Raw genomic sequence first — 16,130 nt, 5'->3', positions numbered from 1 at the left:
TTTATAACTTTCATCCAAAGTACCTTTTTTTTTCTTTTTTGAGAAGAAAGTAACTCAACAAATCAAAATCAATGCAACCTTCTGAAGTGAAAATCTTCTCTCAGACACATGTTAAAGAAAGAAAGGGTCGCCATTGTGGTACCTTATGGAAATATTCTCATCTGTCCCATGAAAAAATAAAAGGCGACGATCTTGCAACGATATAAGATATATCCTCGGAAGATAATATTATTAAGGAATGCAGAAGCTGATGATATATATAACCAGGCTGTAGAAGAAAATGAAAAACTTAAAGAGCCTCGACAATTCAGGCTTGCTATTTTACAGTTCTGCAGCAAAAAAAAAAAAAAAAAAACAGATGTACATGTAAAATGCCACACCATTCAACATAGACATGAAGCTCGAGATGACTGTGGAATGTAAGTTTGTGGCCTCTCAAGTTCCAACCCTGCAAAAATATTAAATCGGTCATTTTTATGCCAGTTTTTATATTTGAAACAAAAGAAGAAAAAGATGACAGCAAAGAAGCGCATAAATTCAGCTTCAAAGTTCTGTTGGGAACATTTGGAAAAGGTGCCAAGACAAGGCTAAATGAAGAGTACACTCAAGTTTCTGGTTTGTACAAGTGGATAAAACAATCCAAGGCGATAGGTCTGCTGGACCCAACTTTTGATGGATAATGTGTCAAAAAACATCCTTGATAAAACTTTCCTAACATTACAATTTGTCAACTGAAAATAGATGTAAAGAAGAGAACTATCGCAATGGTCCTCATTCAACTCAAGGTGAAAGTTGGTTGGATTAGGATCTTCAAGTCCATGGAATTTCTTGTACATGGTCCATCCTAACCTCCACTGTTCTATCATTCAAGTTTATATCTATAATGCGCCATTGTTAGTCTTTGGTGCAATTCCTATTCAACAATAACAAACTGACACTCAGGAATCCCACTTTCACCCAGTCTTCGACATCTACTTTAGCGTATCTACATTTCAATGTAGATAATTTCACCAAATTCAGTAATTTTGACATATTTAAGGGCGTTTTCTTAGGCCCTGTTAGGCAGATGCCTAAAAATGAGTTCTAATTTTAGTTAGCAGTAATTATGGATAAGAGATATTGATCTCTAATACAAAATTACTGTTAACATGAACTCGCTATGTATTAGAGATCAAGATGTCTAATACATAAATTACTGCTAACAAAAAAGTGATGAACTCTTTTTTAGGATCTACCCAATGTTTTAAATAGCGGTAGCGTGATGCGTAGCGCTCAGCCCTCTATAGCGTGTAGTGTAAATACGTAGCGTGTAGCGTAAGCTACACGATACTTCTATTTTTAAATTTAAAAATAGGACAAATATAATAAATAGTGAAAAAAAAAAAGGAAAAAAATATAAAAATGCTAAAAGATGATTCATTTGATCAATTATAAGCATGTTCAAAAAAGTTATTAGTTATCATTTATCAAAAGCCAATCCACATATATAAGCCAAATCAAATAATTATCACATCATCAACTTTCTAAGCAAATCACTTTAATTAATAATGTCTAATTGAAACAACAAGTCACAATTATGAAAAGAAATTAAAATCCCATAGGTTAGAAGTATCAAGTATAATACAAGTGTCACATTCCTCAACATTAGAAACAAAGAAAACATGAAAAAAATAATAAAATAATAAAATAGTAAAAAAATACATTGTAGCTTTCGCGACAGACGCTACGCGCTACGTAGTTGTAGCATACGCTACGACCCCTGTAACGTATGCTACAGGGGATTTATGCTATTTGGGACGCTACGTAGCGCTACAGCCACGCTACACTACGTAGCGTATGCTACCGCTACGCTGCAGGCGCTATTTGAAACATTGGATCTACCAAACAGGGCCTTGACTTTTACAGATGATTTTCACAAATTGAGGAGATTTTAATGGCAGTTTTGTTTACTCCCTATTTTAAGGTATTCTTTAGTATGTGTTCAGTTTCCTAGCTTGTTTAGGGCCCGTTTGGATGGTAAGTTACTTTACATAAGCTACTTATGCCTCAAGTAGCTTATATTGGTTTTTACTTAATCAGCAAATAAGCATGTTTGGTAAGTATGTTTTTAAAACACTCTCACTTTGCCGTGTTGAAACACCCAACCTAGTAATGCCGTAACCGTGGGGCCCACTTTAATGTGTGTTAGATATCCACTCCATCCATTCGTTTTGCCAGCTCATTTTACAATATTGGCCCAATAACGAACCAGATCCAAATCTCAAGTGGACCACACAACAGGAAACAGTGGTGATTGCACACTAACCATTAAAAACCTCCAAGGGCCCACCGTAATGTTTATTTGCCATCCAACCTATTGCTAAGGTCACATGGAGCAAGATGAAGGAAAGCACGGATACCAACTTGATCCAAAACTTTTGTGGCCCCCAAGAATTTTTAATGGTGGGAGTTCATTCATCATGTTTCTTATGGTGTGGTCCACCTAACATTTGGATCTACTTCATTTTTTGGACCATCTCCTAAAATGAACTGGCAATATGGATGGAAGGCATGGATATACAACACATACATCAAGGTGGGTCCACGATCAAGCCTAGTCTGAACACGTTCGTTACTCGGACTAACCTTATGCTACGCTCCTCTTGTTAAAGGCGGATTGGTGGGTGAACTCAACTCCACGTGCCTAGGTCCACCGTCGCATTTCTTAGAAATTCACCCAATCCATCCATTTTACCACATCATGTTAGGAGGTGGGCCCAAAAAAGAGGCAGATCCAAAGCTTAAGTGGGCCATATTAAAGGAAACAATGGAGACTGGACAACCAGCGTTGAAACCTTCTCAGGACCCACTGCTGATTATATGCCATCCAAACTGGTCATAAGGTCATTCCCACACCCATAAGATAATATGAAAAAACCAGTGGACGGGTGGATATTTCAATAAATCAGTGTAGGCCTCGTGACTATTTCAATAGTGGAGGTTCAATACCATTGTTTCAAGAAGTGTGGCCCACTTGAGTGTTGGACCTATCTCATATTTGGGCCCATAGCCTAAAATGAGCTGACAAAAATGGTGGACGGTGGATTTCTCAAAAACATCATGGTGGGACACTATAGTTTTTTTAGCTCCTCCGGATGGTGGGGATTCAATAACACTGTTTTAAGCTGCCTAATCTATTTGAGTTTTGGATCTTTATAATATTTGGGCCCCCTGATTAAAATCAGCTGGAAAAACTGGTGCACAGGTTGGATTCTTAGAAACATCATGGTGGGCCACACACCAATGGGTGTAGTTTCAACCGTACACATTCAATACTACTGTTGCAAGTAGTGTGGCACACTTGAGTATTGGATCTACATCATATTGGGACCCACCTCCTAAAATAAGATTAATAAAATAGTTGACAGGGTGGATTTCTAAAAACCATAAGGGGTAGATTTCCCAACATGGCACATCCATTCATAATCATTAGAGCGCACTCCTCACCATGATTGTGGTTTAAGTTACTTTTCATAAGCAATAAAAAATAACTTAAGAAAATAAGTTACTTTATTTAATAAGCTACTTATTTAAGTTGATTAACCAAACTAACTTTATATATATATAAAATTAACTTACATCAGTTTTTTTTTTTAAAAGCTATTTATTCAGTGGTATCCAAACAAGCCCTTAGAATCAGTAATATTTCCAAGATCTTGAAAATATATGATATTTGAAGAAGTAGCTACATAATATTAACATGATATTTTCAAAATATCAGCAGGCTTGAATTATCCACGAAATTATCCCCAAATTAATGTAAAAATGATTTAAATTAAAACTAATTCATTATACAATTATATAATAAATTTTTTAAATTATTTATTAATTTCTAATACTTTTTTTTTTAATTCTTAGAGAGATTTCCTGATAATATCCCAAGAAAATCCTCAAAATTTTTAAAACTCCCGAATCCTGAGAAATTCTCTAGAGAGAGATTTGTCACTATGGTTAGAATTAGAGCTGGGCATCGAGTCGAGTTGGACCAAGTTAGGGCTGACCTGACTCGATCCAGTTTTGAAATAGGCCGGACCCGAACTCGACTCGACTTGATACCGAGTCCAGCATGCCTAAACCGATCTGAATCTGAGTCTGGCGTGGACTGATCCAGATCGAGTCTGACCCAGTAAAAAGTACCGAGTCGGTTCGAGTTGGCACCGATTCGGATTGCGAGATGAGGGAAGGTGGGAGTGGAGAGAGAGAGAGAGAGAGAGAGAGAGAGAGAGAGAGAGAGAAGGGTGGTGATGGAGGTGGGTGGTTGTCAGGATTGGAAGAGGAGGATGAGGGAGGAAGAGAGTTTGGGATCGGGTCGGGGTTTTTAATTTGATATATATATATATATATATACCCGAATCCGAGTCGAGTCGATTTAGGACAGAGTCGAGTTTGACTGGATCAAGTTTCGGGTCAAGTTACTGGGTAACTCGAACTCGACTCGGTTTGAGTTCGGATTGGGAGAAACCTACTCGGTTCGGACCGACTCACCCATTTGGTTCAGGTCGAGTCGAGTCTAAACGAGTCGGACGAGTTAAGTTAGGCAAGTCGAGTAGTCCCCTGCCCAGCTCTAGTTAGAATTAGGGTTGCTATAGTCTATAAATACTCATCTTGAATTTAGGGGTTTGGAAATAGGGCCACTGTAACAGTCGACTGTATCTTTCAAGAGCGTTTTAGTAATTTTCAAAAGAAGAAAAAAAGAAAGTCAACAAGTAGACCTAAAGTCAATGACTTATAACTGTTTAGTAATACAATAAAGTCAACCAAACTCTTACTCTAATAAGAACTTTCTCAGGTATGCTTTTTCTAAAGATTTTTTTTCTTTTATCTTCCGAGTATTGTACTTGAAAAAGAGGAAGAAAAACGATTTTCTCAGGTATGTCAAACAAACATTGTGTACTGATACTTCCAAGACATCGTCTCCCCACCATACCGAATAGAAAACATTAAAATGTTTAATTTGACTATTATATTACTAAAAGCCAACCCAAGTTGCTGGGAGAAGCCAAGAAGATAGCAATGGCGATGATGATATTACTACTGATTACTGCATAAAATAAGTCAGTATCTTATTATACAAGTTATTGGTGTCAACCAACGATTTAGTCTGCTATTAAACAGTAAATAGTCATATTCAGCTTACTAACATGTGTTCCAAAAAATATATATATACATAATTTCATATTTAACATTTATCGCATATTTAGTACAGTACATAAAATATATAAAAATAGTTGCACTAGCATACCCTCCTTTAAAGAGGTGATGTGTCTAAACACCCAGACACATGCAGCACCTTCTTCCCCAACTTATAAAATTACCTAAGAAAAGGTGTAACCAAGGTATTCCAAAACAACCATTATGTAACGGTAATGGTGGTAACCGTTACATGTTACAAGGCTGTAAAAAATTTACCCATAGTGACCTGTAATGGTCTGTTGCAGGGCCAAAACATGTTTTTTAGGCCGTAACGGCCACCATTACCATTACGGAATACCTTGGCTGTAACACATGCCGCTTTTCTAAGAGATTCGTGTGTTTAAGCACCCTCACTATATTATGCACAACACTTCCATTCATATGCCTGGGTCACTGGCTGACTAATGGATATGCGCACTTCGTGGTCATCATTGGTGCTGTCAACAAAAATATTACGGACTTGCTTTATTGAAGCATTTATTTAATAAACGGTAATAACACACAATCCTTATTCATTAGCTTCCCTTTATTTTGTTCCGGCCAGTTGGAAGACAGAGATGGCAGCAATAGACATCATCAGTTGCCTACAGAATTAGGAACAGTTCCCTACCTCTATGCAGTAGGGGGTTGCTTCATCAGCTTCTGCAGTAGCTAAGCCACTAAAGCCCATACCAACGCTACCTCATTGAGACTTAGCTACTAGAGTCAGTCATTAGTAGGAGGAAGAGCAGCATGACAAGGAGTAGAAAATAAGTTTCGAGGCTTAATTCATCTTAATTAGATGTGTTTTCTACATGCGAGGTGATTTTGGACTTAAAGTGGAATATTTGCTCAAAATGGTTAATTAAGGCTCAAGAGAATGCATGAAAAGAATTGAATAACTGGAATGTGAAGTTGAAGACCTGAAGACCAAAAGATTAAAGGAAAAGAAGTACTAGAAGATGGAAAAGAGACTGAAGAGCAAAGAGAGTGAAGAACAGAAGAATTCAGCATATATCAATTGATCGACAAGAGATTTCAATCGATCGATCTCAATTGATCGAGGAATATGCTAGGCAACGGTGATTTAATGCCTGAACTCTCTAGACAATTTTTGGTATCATCGATCGATCGATGGAGTTCAATCGATCAGAGGAAATTCAGTTTTCAAAGAAAACTCTCTGGACACTTTGTGCATGTTTCGATCAATCAACAGTAGAGTCCGATCGATCGATGGAAATTCGGATTTAAATGAAAAGCTTGCTAGACATATTTTGCTCTCATCAATCAATCAACAAATCGGGTCGATCGATCAAACCTGATATCCAAGTTTTGAAATTCAGTTACTGAACGTTATTTGGAACTATCGGTCGTCGGTCGATGGATCGATCGGCGTCATAATTGCGTAAATTCAAGAAGATTCTAAGGCGGTGCGAATTTTAGCTTGTTAATCCTATAAATAGGGGTTCCTAGCAGTGTTCGAGTTGTCGGTATCGCTACAAGTTTCGCTGGCCGGAGATAAAGATATAATATCGTTATTGCCAATAATATTGCTGATAACCGGAAATGCAGGGAAAAAGGGGGAAACATGGAAAAAATGATGGTATTTTTTAGTGAAACTTCAGGACATGCCTAAATACATATTTACATATTCAGGAATGAAAAAATTGCAAAAAGAATGCATTAAATTAGAAGTTTCCATTTAATGGGGGCCAAAAGGCATGCGTTGTCATAAGAAATCACTCAAATAGTAACCAAAATGAGTTTATATAATACAAATGCAGCTAGCATACAGTAATTAAGACATGTAAAAGTAAACGAACTCAAAGATGCCAAATCAAGGATGGATTAGATTATCCAATCAGTGTGGTATTTGATACTCTGGCTGCGTATGACACTTGATACCTAGCATTTGAAAACAGTACATGTGGCAAATTCTAACATAATCTAAACCTTGTTTTCGCTTCATCAAGATCTGTGTGACCTAATTAAGAGGTTGGATGGCAAAAAAAAAAAAAAAAAACATTACAATGGCCCTATGAAGTTTTTAATGGTGGGCATTTAATCACCACTGTTTCCCTTAGTGTAGTCCACCTGAGATGCAGTCATGCAAATCTGTCTCATTTTGGACTCATGCATTAAAATTATCTATCAAAATAAATGGACGACATTATTAAAATATTTATCATTATGATGGCCCCACATAACATCGACCCATCAATCCACGGATACAAACAAGTGACACGTGCACACCGTATAAATCAGTACGCTTATCGTACTGATTCAACTATGTGGGGCCCATTGTGATTTATGTATTTTATCCACCCCATCCATCCATTTTACAAGATAATTTTAAGGCTTGATCCCAAAGATGAAGCATATCCAATGCTCAAATGGACCACAGCACAGGAAACAATGTGAATTGAACATGCCTACCATTGAAAAATCATTAGGGGCAACAAAAGTTTTGGATCCATGTCATTTTTGTATTTTACCTTCATCCATCTCCGTGTGATCTTATGAACAACTTAGATGACAAATAAACACCACTATGGGCCATAGCACCTAGGAAGGTTTCAACGGTAGGAATCATTGTCCCCACCACCTTGGCGGTGTGGTCCACCCTAGCTTTGGATCTGCCTCATTTTTGGGTTCACTACCTAAAATGATCTCGCTAATTGGATGGACCATGTGGATATAACACATACATCATGGTGGGGTGGGGTCCACAAAACTTGGTGACGTTCACACGCCACTGACATTCACACCCGCACACCACGCTAAAAGGAAGCGGATTGTGTATCGAGTAACTCAGTAGGCTAAGCATATTGAGTAAACTCTATGGGGTCCACTGTGATTTATGTATTTTATCCACTCCGTCCATCCATTTTAATAGATAATTTTTGGGCTTGAGCCTAAAAATGAAGTATATCCAAACCTCAAGTGGAACACAATGGGAAACAGTGTGAATTGAACATCTACCGTTGAAAATTTCTTGGGGGCCACAGAAGTTTTGGATCAAGCTTGTATTTGTGTTTTCCCTTCATCCATGTCTGTGTGATCTTGTGAACAGGTTGGATGAAAAATAAACATCACTGTGGGCCCATGAAACAATGGTCGAAGTTATTATTCCAACTGATTCTAATGGTATGGTCCACTTGATCTTTAGGTATGCTTAAATTTTGGTCTCAACCCTTCAAATAAGATGGAAAAACGGATGGACGGTGTGGATAGACCAGATACATTCACGGTGGACCTAACAGAGTTTACTCGGAACGATAAGAACGTACTGAGTAACTCAGTACGCAATCTAATTTCCCCATAAAAACCGGACGCAGATTAGATACTGACAGGTTGAGTAGCAAGACTCGCTACACGTCACCAAGTTCTGTGGACCCCACTATGATGTACATGTTGTATCCACAACGTCCATTCATTTGGAGATAGGCAGATCCAAAGCTTTAGTGGACCCCACCACAGAAAACAATGGGAAGATTGATGTACACCGTTGAAACCTTCCTAAGGCCCACCATGATGTTTTATCGAAATCCAACCTGTTCAAAAGTTAACAAAGACATTAAAGAAAGGAAAACACAAATATCAGCTTGATCGAAAACTTTTGTGGCCTTTAGAAGTTTTTAATGGTGGTGTCACTCTCCCCATTGTTTTCTGTGGTGGGGTCCACTGGAGCTTTGGATGTGACTCATTCTCTGGATCTTATGCTAAAATGATCTCTCCAGATGGATGGACGGCGTGGATACAAAACATACATCATGGTGGGGCCCACAAAACTTGGTGACGTCACTTCAGTAGCAGTCTCGCTACTCAACCTGTCAGAGTAGCCAATCCGCGCCCGTAAAAACCCATCGTGAGGTCGTTTTTGAAACGGAAGAGGGTTTCAGAAGGGAAACCCCAAAACCCTAAATTTTCGAAAGAAAGTCTCTCCAAATCCCTAATCTTCAGCAGATTCTTCTCCAAAATCATCTTTAGGTTTGAAATTTTTGAGTATTTGAAGAAAAAAAGTGGAACGTAGAGATTAGATGGCACTTACAGCACACCGATCAATCAATTGGTCCACCGCAATTTCCGTTCGCCGATCCTCTTCTACGATAGATGAATTTGATTCCCTGCGATTGATTGCCTAGATCTTCATGAGAGATCAATATATCTTAATTATAATCTATGTTGGATGTTTTTAATTGATTTTATTGCTCTATCTTCTAATTAGAACGGATTAGAATCCAATTCTAGTTGAGTTATCAACTCAAGAAGAGGAATTGAATTCAGAATTCATTAATTGGGGAATCTTGGATCCTTAGTAGTTTTTAATTACTGTTTCAAACCCTTTTTTATTAATTCCCTGCAGGATTAAACACCCAGAAAACCGTTAGATTTCATTGTGTTCTCACCAATTCCCTGTGGAACGATCTTGGTCTCACCGAGTTATTACCACAGCGCAGTCCTACACTTGGGATTGCCTAACAATCAACAAAGCAATCCACATTCTATTGGTGTAAGAGATATAATTCCTGGTGAACATTGTTTGGCAGGTGCATCTCATATGTCAGTTGGGCCAATTGACATAACTGAGGCAAGGTAAGCATCATTTCTCAGCCACAGGAAGGCGGTGTTTTGCAAGGGCAGAAGTGTTTCACTCCAATAGATGGTTTTCCAACACTCCTACACATGGGCAAATGTTGTTCATGGTCTGGGTAACCACATCTTCTAGGGAGTAGCTCGCAAATAACTTTAGCTTCATCAACTCTGTTACCTGACTGTTTTCGGCATCTTTTGAAGATTTTTCTCTTTTTGTAGTCCCTTTACATAACCCTGATAGTTGACTGTTTCCGCATCTTTTGAAGATTTTTCTCCTTTAGTAATCCCTTTACATGCGTACATATGTACATACAAACACATACATACATACATACACGCTTCATCAAATCTGGCTGTTTTCCACTTCTTTTGAAGATTTTTCTCTTTTTGTAGTCCCTTTACATACATATATACATACATGAACCAGAAAAATCAGTAACTATATATCAAAGTTTTGTCATTATTAGAACCTAGGAGATAGTGACAAACAAAAGACTGTTAAATTGAAAGAAGAGTTTTTGTTTCTCATTTGCATTTAATTTCCTAATCTTCTGTTATTTTGCAGTAGAGAGACCATCTTCATTATCAACACTTAATGCCTCAATATTTGGTGCTAACAGCAGAGCACCACTCAAAGGGCTGAAGTCAGATCATATCAAATGACAAGGACCAGATTCCATTTTCGAAAGCCTAACAGCACGTAAAGTGCAGGAAATATGCATAGTTTGTGTATATTCTCATCTATGATGCAAGTGTTCAGGGATGGTGTAAAAAGGAAACAAGAAGTGCAATGATAAAATAGTGGCAAAAAAACTGACCTCGACCAGCAGAGAACAAGAGAATTGTGTGAAACAGTGAACCAGGTTGAGGAACACAGTGGTAAGCATTGAAAAAAAAATACTACCCAAGAGGACGATTTTCTAAAAATATATATTACTTTTGGAAAACTCATATTCTAAAACTTTTTGAAGCCTTAGAAACTCCCCATACTTGTGAAAACATCAATTTTGGTTCGTATAAGTATACTATGTGACACAGGACAACTAACCACTTGCTCTAAAAGCTCGAACTGATAGATCATGGCGAATCAATCCATTTATCTCATAGCTTAGGCCCCACATCACATGGGATCCGCCTCACACGAGCAACCCACCTCACATGGGTGGGGCCCGACTCACACGAGCAACCCGCCTCACATGGGTGGGACCCGACTCACACGAGCCACCTGCAGGCCACCCCACTTGAGCCCAGTGTGAAAATGCACTTGCATTAATCACTCCTGGTGAGGAGTCTCGAACACGAGACCTCCTGTTCTGATAACACTTTGACATGTGACAGCTAACCACTTACTCTAAAAGCTCGAACTGATAGAGTGTGGCAAATCAATCCCTTTATCTCATAGATCAGGCCCCACATCCCATGGGTTAGGTCCTCAGCCGAACCTCCCTCGTGGGCCCCACATCACATGGGTTCCGCCTCACACGAGTCACCCGCCTCTCATGGCCGCCCACCCCGAGTGTGCCCCTGCATCCCACAAGCCACCCCACTCGAGCCCAGTGTGAAAATGCCCCTACATTACTATGTTATATTGATTGGGAAGGAACCAGTGATAAATGCTAATATCTAAGATAGTAATCAAACACTCAATCTAGGCACACATCAACAATATATGATCTTCGGATTGTACGTTTGTTGGCTAGTAACTGGATAGGCCATACAACAAAAATCACAAATTTTGATACATGACAAATTAAGAGGTAGTTGAAATTTTAGGTTTTAGGTTAGATGAGGTCTAGAGCTAGTCGAACAAGTGTGAAGAGGGATTTACATGACAAAAAAGAAGAAAAGGAAAATGGGCTGGAGCTGAGTTGATGGGGACATCACGCGCACACGCAAGCCCTCCTATGCACATACGCAAGGAGGAGGAGGACCCCACCATCGATTTGGATCGATGACGACGTCCAGGGAGGACCTCCTAGTTACAGGACTGCGTTTTGGTTCCTCGGAGTGGACCCGATCGCCATGTGAATCCCACCATGGGTTCTCATGATCGTGGCCCACTATTGTAAATAATCTAGTACTTTGGGTTTTTCTTATTATTGTTATTAGAAATATCATGAATGGTTTAGATTGCTTTGATTAGTTGTTATTTTGTATTACTTCGTCTCCAAGCAATAGGCTCTCCAAGCAATAGGCTGCGCACATGGCGCGAGTTTTGGGGTATAGGGTTTTATTATAAATACGCACCCCTTGTAGTCTTTTTTTCTGAATGAAGATTAATAAAATTGCTGCGTTTTTCTACTCTAAATTTTTGAGTTGTGGAGATTTAATTGGGTGCGAAACCCTCCATTCCTCGAAGGGCTGACTACCATGGTGCGAAGCCACACTTATCCCGATTCGCCCCCACCTTCTTCCAACCATATTTCTCCTCCTACAAGCATTCCATCTGCAAATCCATCAATATTTGCAGGCGTTTTTCCATCTACAGAAGATTTCTAGAATCTGGCCTTGCAGGAGAGCTGAAACTTCGACAGAGCACCACACACAAATCATGCATTGGATCGAGCAGAGATTTGGGGGTTTTGGAGTCCATCCCTAGCTGACCAAGGCCAAGGTGGCCTTTTTCTGAATAGTGGGCCCCACACACATGCGGCCGAGATAACACGCACGTGCGTCTGGGCCATTACTGTCGTCCACACGTGTGGTACTTCTCTTATTCGTCTCTCTCCTATCTTTCACTCCTCTTTCATCCAAAATCCCTAAACATAACCCTAAATTACTTAAATTCCCAATTTCATGCCCTTTCTTCAACCTTAAGTAATGCAGGACATGAAATTTAAATATGATATGCAAGATTTTAGTCTTAGATCATACTAATTCAGAAACAATAACATAAAAATTCCACATCCCACACAAAAGTTCAAACATTCAAGCAGGGGGAATCTGTGCGGGTCCAGGCCTACACAGGTTATGACTGGATTAGTAAAATTATGGACCAAACGATGCTCAAAGGGAAATAGAAATCATCCACACGTGCACAGTAACCAGTCCCTAATCCAAGGGATTCACCAATTTCAATTCAAGGAACCCTAAGGTAAAAAAATGACAAATAAATTAAGGATAATGCAATCTAGGGTTAGGGTTTATGAAAATAGGTATAAAACGAGAGAAAATAAGAAGGAAAACCTGAACCAATGAAAGTTCATGCGTGCGGACAGCGGCAGGGCCTGGCGCACGTGCGAGCGGGGCCCGATTCCCCAAACAGTCTCCTTGGCCCTGGTTGGCCAGGGGAGGTCTTCAAAACCTCCAAGTTTCGTGGTGATCCGACGTACGGTCTGTGCGCAGTGCTCAGCCGAAGTTTCCCCCCTCCTGCAAGGTCAGATTCTGGAAACTGGCTATAGGGATAAGAACGGCTGCAAAACTGGTGGATTCAAAGCAAGAATGATTGTAGAAGTTGAGAGATATGGATGGAAGAAGATAGGGACGGATTGAGATAGGCATGGCTTCGCACCACGGTCGTTAGCCCTTTGAAAAGGGAGGGCTTCGCACCCACTTGAATTTTTCCACAACTCAAAACTCGGAGAGTAGAAAAAACACACATGAATTTTTATTTCTTCAATGAATCAAAAGAACTACAAGGGGTGTCTATTTATAAGAAAACCATATACCCCACAACTCGCGCCTTGTGCACAACCTATTACTTGGCGATGAAGTAAAAAAAAATAATAAAAACTAATCAAATAAATCTAAAGCGTTCATGATGTTCTAAATAACATAAATAAGCAAAACCTAAAATATGAACTTAATCCGACTAGTGGGCGACGATCATGAGATCCCATGATGGGCTTTACTTAACTATCGGGCCCACTCTTTTAAACAAAAACTCCGTCTTCTAACCAGGAGGCCCTCCCTGGACGTCGTCATCGAGCCAGATCGACGGTGCAGCCATCCTTCTCCGTGCGTACGTGCGTTGGGGGCCGCATGCGTGCGCGTGTACGCGTGATGTCGCCATCATTATGGTTCCCCGAATTGAAATTTCTGAATCCCTTGGATTGGGATAATTATTTCTGTACATGTGTGGATGAATTTACCTTCCTTTGATTCTTGTTTGGTCTATAATTTTGATTGATCCGACTCTAGCATGTGTAGCCTTGGATCCGCATAAGATTCCCCTTAATTGAGTATTTGAACTTTTGTGTGGGATGTTGAATTTTGTGTAATTGTTTCTGAACTAGTGTGATCTAAAGCCTGAAAATCTTGCACATCATACTTGAATTTCATGTCCTGCATCATGAGTCACCCAAATTGAACTAGGGTCCTCAAAGTCACACCTTAAACCTCTAATCCAAGACTGGAGTCACTCCAATCAAGTAGAGATCACACCTCTAAAAAGGGTTGGAGTCACACCACCAAGGAAGCAAGTGCTGGAAATTTCGCTTTCATGCATTCATGCTCATAAGAGAACTAATACATGGATATTTATAGAAGAGAAGCTGTTAAAGAACCTACAAACAATTAATAGGCAAAATCTAAGAAATCTACTTTATACTTCCAAAATAATTAATTCATCTTCCAATGCAACTATCTTAAATTCCAATGCCACTTTGTTGTTGGAAAACCTCCTTCAAAAGTTCCCATGAACTTCAGTTTCTCAAGCTAACACCTTTTCTAATGACTTAAATATCTTAAGAGCCCCTAGCCACCTCAAACTGCATGCAAGTTAATGGGTGTGGACTTGGCTGATGGCTTAAGCTTGGGGCTATTTTTTGGGCTTGGGCTTGGGCTTGGACCCTTCTCCTTCAACAACCCCGCCTTGAAAGAACCCAACTCCGTCAAGTAGATAGTTGTTGTTTTTTAATCTTTTTTGGTATGTAAGCAATGCTCAAACCTGAGACCTCAATATTGAAACACAAGATGTCTACCACTGAGCTACAGGCTCAAATCCCCTGTCAAGTTGAAAGCTTGATATCTGTCATGCTTTAATCGAACCATTACCATGTCACCTTCCCGGAACTGAGCAAATTGCTCATGAGCATTCTTTGTAATTTTCCATATTGGGAATTATCTTCCTTCAAAACCTTGTCATGAATCTTATTAATATGCACATCATATCCTTCAGCTTCTTCACTTGTTCAAGTAGGTGCGTGTCCTTTCTTAGACTCTTTCAGTTTTTACTTCACATGTCACCAAAGGATCATTCCCTTCTTTGGACTTTCTTCTTCAAATTTATGCATGGTGAGCATCTTAGGGGTTGTTTTGGTTTCAATTATCTCAAGGATGGAATTTCCTTCACAGGAATCAGTCTTTAACAGCATTGTAGAGAACAAGTAGATATTGGAATGTCCTTCATATTGCACTTTCTATCAAGCAACAATGGTCTACTAAGCAAAATATGGGTAACTTTCATAGGAAATGTCAAACCAAACAGAATCTTCACAATCTTTAGCTAAAAGTTACCAAGCAGCAATGATTTATCATAATGGAACAGTTATTTACCCATGCAAGTTGGTGTGGTCATGGATGCTTCTCCGCCTTAAGCCCAAGCTTGTCCACAAGCTCTTGCGGCGCATGTTCATACTACTACCATGTCGACAATAACAGTACATAAATGTCCAAGGCATGATACATGTATGAAAGATGTTGGTGCATTGTCAATCCTCGTCTTCTTTTCAGGCTGCTAATAATAGAGAGGCCTAACAACAAAAGCCCAGCATTCATTTAATCCTTCATGGCGATCATCATCGATTTCTTCATAAAACATGGGAAGCTTCCTCTTTTCCTCGCACATATTTCAGCTCTTCATCATCAATCATCACATTCAACTCCATCCAGTATTGCTGGATTTTTTGGAGCATGAGAATTGTCTAGCTGAGTAGAGACCCTCTCAACTAGTTGCAACAATTCAGCAATCTGTCACATCAATTGCATATTCAACTCATCCCTGTTGACATCTACCATTATGAGTCAGCATAGTCCCAAGCCTCGCGAAGGGATGAAAAGTTTGCTTTGGTATACCAAAAATTAATGCAAACATAATAAGGGGGTAAATGAAATGTTGCGTATTGTGTTAGATAAGGCTTAGAACTGGTTGAACAAGAGTGAAGAGGGATTTATGAGGTGGCCGATAGATCAGAAAGTTAAAGAAAAGACAAGTAATAAAAAAGGATCATCGGCTAACTCATACTGCTTGAATAAAGTTCCTCATCATCTCACCTTAGAACTCTAATTCAAGATTGGAGTCACACTAAGCAATTAGAGACATCACGCCTCTGAAAGGGGTTGTTGGAGTCACCAAGGAAGCAAGTGCTCAAATTTTTTATTTT

At 39.3% G+C, this 16,130-nt stretch overlaps 1 protein-coding gene across 5 annotated transcripts in view; it reads right to left on the bottom strand.

The window, feature by feature from the left end:
* Window positions 1-203: 203 nt before the first annotated feature.
* The window catches only part of LOC131253114 (uncharacterized), a 29,560-nt gene continuing 13,633 nt past the window's right edge, over window positions 204-16,130 (bottom strand). For 2 of the 5 annotated variants that reach the window (XM_058253941.1, XM_058253945.1), the window contains one exon: window positions 204-448. The gene's annotated coding sequence lies outside the window, so the exon portion shown is untranslated. Of the gene's footprint in view, window positions 449-9,982; window positions 10,204-15,303; window positions 15,749-16,130 lie in introns of all 5 variants that reach the window. The other 3 variants (XM_058253942.1, XM_058253944.1, XM_058253943.1) reach the window with 3 other exon arrangements.

This window comes from Magnolia sinica, chromosome 8, assembly GCF_029962835.1.
Source record: "Magnolia sinica isolate HGM2019 chromosome 8, MsV1, whole genome shotgun sequence".
Lineage (NCBI taxonomy): Eukaryota > Viridiplantae > Streptophyta > Magnoliopsida > Magnoliales > Magnoliaceae > Magnolia > Magnolia sinica.
This window is presented reverse-complemented; position numbering and strand designations above follow the sequence as displayed.